The sequence below is a fragment of the Salmo salar genome, unplaced genomic scaffold (assembly GCF_965601325.2).
Source record: "Salmo salar unplaced genomic scaffold, fSalSal1 ptg000347l, whole genome shotgun sequence".
Lineage (NCBI taxonomy): Eukaryota > Metazoa > Chordata > Actinopteri > Salmoniformes > Salmonidae > Salmo > Salmo salar.
Window position 1 is genome coordinate 1,310,323 of NW_027675356.1, and position 6,123 is coordinate 1,316,445.

Here is a 6,123-nt window from a genome sequence, read left to right on the forward strand (position 1 = left end):
TCAGTAGCAGAGACAGAGACAGGTTCTAAAAGGAGTTTAGTAGCAGACACAGAGACGGGTTCTAAAAGGAGTTTAGTAGCAGACACAGAGACGGGTTCTAAAAGGAGTTTAGTAGCAGACACAGAGACGGGTTCTAAAAGTAGTTTAGTAGCAGACACAGAGACGGGTTCTAATAGGAGTTTAGTAGCAGAGACGGGTTCTAAAAGGAGTTTAGTAGCAGAGACGGGTTCCAAAAGTAGTTACGTAGCAGACACAGAGACGGGTTCTACAATGAGTTTATTAGCAGACACAGAGACGGGTTCTAAAAGGAGTTTAGGAACAGGCACAGAGACAGGTTCTAAAAGGAGTTTAGTAGCAGACACAGAGACGGGTTCTAAAAGGAGTTTAGTAGCAGAGACAGAGACAGGTTCTAAAAGGAGTTCATTAGCAGACACAGAGACCGGTTCTAATAGGAGTTTAGTTGCAAACACAGAGACGTGTTCTAAAAGGAGTTTAGTAGCAGAGACAGAGACAGGTTCTAAAAGGAGTTTAGTAGCAGACACAGAGACGGGTTCTAATAGGAGTTTAGTAGCATACACAGAGACGGGTTCTGAAAGGAGTTTAGTAGCAGACACAGAGACAGGTTCTAAAAGTGTTCTAGTAGCAGATACAGAGACGGGTTCTAAAAGGAGTGTAGTAGCAGACACAGAGACGGGTTCTAAAAGGAGTTTAGTAGCAGACACAGAGACGGGTTCTAAAAGGAGTTTAGTAGCAGACACAGAGACGGGTTCTAAAAGTAGTTTAGTAGCAGACACAGAGACGGGTTCTAATAGGAGTTTAGTAGCAGAGACGGGTTCTAAAAGGAGTTTAGTAGCAGAGACGGGTTCCAAAAGTAGTTACGTAGCAGACACAGAGACGGGTTCTACAATGAGTTTATTAGCAGACACAGAGACGGGTTCTAAAAGGAGTTTAGGAACAGGCACAGAGACAGGTTCTAAAAGGAGTTTAGTAGCAGACACAGAGACGGGTTCTAAAAGGAGTTTAGTAGCAGAGACAGAGACAGGTTCTAAAAGGAGTTCATTAGCAGACACAGAGACCGGTTCTAATAGGAGTTTAGTTGCAAACACAGAGACGTGTTCTAAAAGGAGTTTAGTAGCAGAGACAGAGACAGGTTCTAAAAGGAGTTTAGTAGCAGACACAGAGACGGGTTCTAATAGGAGTTTAGTAGCATACACAGAGACGGGTTCTGAAAGGAGTTTAGTAGCAGACACAGAGACAGGTTCTAAAAGTGTTCTAGTAGCAGATACAGAGACGGGTTCTAAAAGGAGTGTAGTAGCAGACACAGAGACGGGTTCTAAAGGAGTTTAGTAGCAGACACAGAGACGGGTTCTAAAAGGAGTTCAGTAGCAGAGACAGAGACAGGTTCTAAAAGGAGTTTAGTAGCAGACACAGAGACGGGTACTAAAAGGAGTTTAGTAGCAGACACAGAGACGGGTTCTAAAAGGAGTTTAGTAGCAGACACAGAGACGGGTTCTAAAAGTAGTTTAGTAGCAGACACAGAGAAGGGTTCTAATAGGAGTTTAGTAGCAGAGACGGGTTCTAAAAGGAGTTTAGTAGCAGAGACGGGTTCCAAAAGTAGTTACGTAGCAGACACAGAGACGGGTTCTACAATGAGTTTATTAGCAGACACAGAGACGGGTTCTAAAAGGAGTTTAGGAACAGGCACAGAGACAGGTTCTAAAAGGAGTTTAGTAGCAGACACAGAGACGGGTTCTAAAAGGAGTTTAGTAGCAGATACAGAGACGGGTTCTAAAAGGAGTGTAGTAGCAGACACAGAGAAGGGTTCTAAAAGGAGTTTAGTAGCAGAGACAGAGACAGGTTCTAAAAGGAGTTTAGTGGCAGACACAGAGACGGGTTCTGAAAGGAGTTTAGTAGCAGACACAGAGACGGGTTCTGAAAGGAGTTTAGTAGCAGAGACGGGTTCTAAAAGGAGTTTAGTAGCAGAGACAGAGACAGGTTCTAAAAGGAGTTTAGTGGCAGACACAGAGACGGGTTCTTAAAGGAGTTTAGTAGCAGACACAGAGACGGGTTCTGAAAGGAGTTTAGTAGCAGACACAGAGACGGGTTCTGAAAGGATTTTAGTAGCAGACACAGAGACGGGTTCCAAAAGGAGTTTAGGAACAGGCACAGAGACAGGTTCTAAAAGGAGTTTAGTAGCAGACACAGAGACAGGTTCTAAAAGGAGTTTAGTAGCAGAGACGGGTTCTAAAAGGAGTTTAGTAGCAGAGACAGAGACAGGTTCTAAAAGGAGTTTAGTAGCAGACACAGAGACGGGTTCTTAAAGGAGTTTAGTAGCAGACACAGAGACGGGTTCTGAAAGGAGTTTAGTAGCAGACACAGAGACGGGTTCTGAAAGGAGTTTAGTAGCAGACACAGAGACGGGTTCTAAAAGGAGTTTAGGAACAGGCACAGAGACAGGTTCTAAAAGGAGTTTAGTAGCAGAGACGGGTTCTTAAAGGAGTTTAGTAGCAGACACAGAGACGGGTTCTGAAAGGAGTTTAGTAGCAGACACAGAGACGGGTTCTGAAAGGAGTTTAGTAGCAGACACAGAGACGGGTTCTAAAAGGAGTTTAGGAACAGGCACAGAGACAGGTTCTAAAAGGAGTTTAGTAGCAGAGACGGGTTCTAAAAGGAGTTTAGTAGCAGAGACAGAGACAGGTTCTAAAAGGAGTTTAGTGGCAGACACAGAGACGGGTTCTTAAAGGAGTTTATTAGCAGACACAGAGACGGGTTCTAAAAGGAGTTCAGTAGCAGAGACAGAGACAGGTTCTAAAAGGAGTTTAGTAGCAGCCACAGAGACGGGTTCTAAAAGGAGTTTAGTAGCAGACACCGAGACAGGTTCTAAAAGGAGTTTAATAGCAGACACAGAGACAGGTTCTAAAAGGACTTTAGTAGCAGAGACAGAGACAGGATCTAAAAGGAGTTTAGTGGCAGACACAGAGACGGGTTCTAATAGGAGTTTAGTTGCAGACACAGAGACGTGTTCTAAAAGGAGTTTAGTAGCAGAGACAGAGACAGGTTCTAAAAGGAGTTTAGTGGCAGACACAGAGACGGGTTCTGAAAGGAGTTTAGTAGCAGACACAGAGACGGGTTCTGAAAGGAGTTTAGTAGCAGAGACGGGTTCTAAAAGGAGTTTAGTAGCAGAGACAGAGACAGGTTCTAAAAGGAGTTTAGTAGCAGACACAGAGACGGGTTCTAATAGGAGTTTAGTAGCAGACACAGAGACGGGTTCTGAAAGGAGTTTAGTAGCAGACACAGAGACAGGTTCTAAAAAGAGTTTAGTAGCAGACACAGAGACAGGTTCTAAAAGTGTTCTAGTAGCAGATACAGAGACGGGTTCTAAAAGGAGTGTAGTAGCAGACACAGAGACGGGTTCTAAAGGAGTTTAGTAGTAGACACAGAGACGGGTTCTAAAAGGAGTTCAGTAGCAGAGACAGAGACAGGTTCTAAAAGGAGTTTAGTAGCAGACACAGAGACGGGTTCTAAAAGGAGTTTAGTAGCAGACACAGAGACGGGTTCTAAAAGGAGTTTAGTAGCAGACACAGAGACGGGTTCTAAAAGTAGTTTAGTAGCAGACACAGAGACGGGTTCTAATAGGAGTTTAGTAGCAGAGACGGGTTCTAAAAGGAGTTTAGTAGCAGAGACGGGTTCCAAAAGTAGTTACGTAGCAGACACAGAGACGGGTTCTACAATGAGTTTATTAGCAGACACAGAGACGGGTTCTAAAAGGAGTTTAGGAACAGGCACAGAGACAGGTTCTAAAAGGAGTTTAGTAGCAGACACAGAGACGGGTTCTAAAAGGAGTTTAGTAGCAGAGACAGAGACAGGTTCTAAAAGGAGTTCATTAGCAGACACAGAGACCGGTTCTAATAGGAGTTTAGTTGCAAACACAGAGACGTGTTCTAAAAGGAGTTTAGTAGCAGAGACAGAGACAGGTTCTAAAAGGAGTTTAGTAGCAGACACAGAGACGGGTTCTAATAGGAGTTTAGTAGCATACACAGAGACGGGTTCTGAAAGGAGTTTAGTAGCAGACACAGAGACAGGTTCTAAAAGTGTTCTAGTAGCAGATACAGAGACGGGTTCTAAAAGGAGTGTAGTAGCAGACACAGAGACGGGTTCTAAAAGGAGTTTAGTAGCAGACACAGAGACGGGTTCTAAAAGGAGTTTAGTAGCAGACACAGAGACGGGTTCTAAAAGTAGTTTAGTAGCAGACACAGAGACGGGTTCTAATAGGAGTTTAGTAGCAGAGACGGGTTCTAAAAGGAGTTTAGTAGCAGAGACGGGTTCCAAAAGTAGTTACGTAGCAGACACAGAGACGGGTTCTACAATGAGTTTATTAGCAGACACAGAGACGGGTTCTAAAAGGAGTTTAGGAACAGGCACAGAGACAGGTTCTAAAAGGAGTTTAGTAGCAGACACAGAGACGGGTTCTAAAAGGAGTTTAGTAGCAGAGACAGAGACAGGTTCTAAAAGGAGTTCATTAGCAGACACAGAGACCGGTTCTAATAGGAGTTTAGTTGCAAACACAGAGACGTGTTCTAAAAGGAGTTTAGTAGCAGAGACAGAGACAGGTTCTAAAAGGAGTTTAGTAGCAGACACAGAGACGGGTTCTAATAGGAGTTTAGTAGCATACACAGAGACGGGTTCTGAAAGGAGTTTAGTAGCAGACACAGAGACAGGTTCTAAAAGTGTTCTAGTAGCAGATACAGAGACGGGTTCTAAAAGGAGTGTAGTAGCAGACACAGAGACGGGTTCTAAAGGAGTTTAGTAGCAGACACAGAGACGGGTTCTAAAAGGAGTTCAGTAGCAGAGACAGAGACAGGTTCTAAAAGGAGTTTAGTAGCAGACACAGAGACGGGTACTAAAAGGAGTTTAGTAGCAGACACAGAGACGGGTTCTAAAAGGAGTTTAGTAGCAGACACAGAGACGGGTTCTAAAAGTAGTTTAGTAGCAGACACAGAGAAGGGTTCTAATAGGAGTTTAGTAGCAGAGACGGGTTCTAAAAGGAGTTTAGTAGCAGAGACGGGTTCCAAAAGTAGTTACGTAGCAGACACAGAGACGGGTTCTACAATGAGTTTATTAGCAGACACAGAGACGGGTTCTAAAAGGAGTTTAGGAACAGGCACAGAGACAGGTTCTAAAAGGAGTTTAGTAGCAGACACAGAGACGGGTTCTAAAAGGAGTTTAGTAGCAGATACAGAGACGGGTTCTAAAAGGAGTGTAGTAGCAGACACAGAGAAGGGTTCTAAAAGGAGTTTAGTAGCAGAGACAGAGACAGGTTCTAAAAGGAGTTTAGTGGCAGACACAGAGACGGGTTCTGAAAGGAGTTTAGTAGCAGACACAGAGACGGGTTCTGAAAGGAGTTTAGTAGCAGAGACGGGTTCTAAAAGGAGTTTAGTAGCAGAGACAGAGACAGGTTCTAAAAGGAGTTTAGTGGCAGACACAGAGACGGGTTCTTAAAGGAGTTTAGTAGCAGACACAGAGACGGGTTCTGAAAGGAGTTTAGTAGCAGACACAGAGACGGGTTCTGAAAGGAGTTTAGTAGCAGACACAGAGACGGGTTCCAAAAGGAGTTTAGGAACAGGCACAGAGACAGGTTCTAAAAGGAGTTTAGTAGCAGACACAGAGACAGGTTCTAAAAGGAGTTTAGTAGCAGAGACGGGTTCTAAAAGGAGTTTAGTAGCAGAGACAGAGACAGGTTCTAAAAGGAGTTTAGTAGCAGACACAGAGATGGGTTCTTAAAGGAGTTTAGTAGCAGAGACGGGTTCCAAAAGTAGTTACGTAGCAGACACAGAGACGGGTTCTACAATGAGTTTATTAGCAGACACAGAGACGGGTTCTAAAAGGAGTTTAGGAACAGGCACAGAGACAGGTTCTAAAAGGAGTTTAGTAGCAGAGACGGGTTCTAAAAGGAGTTTAGTAGCAGAGACAGAGACAGGTTCTAAAAGGAGTTTAGTGGCAGACACAGAGACGGGTTCTTAAAGCAGTTTAGTAGCAGACACAGAGACGGGTTCTAAAAGGAGTTCAGTAGCAGAGACAGAGACAGGTTCTAAAAGGAGTTTAGTAGCAGACACAGAGACAGGT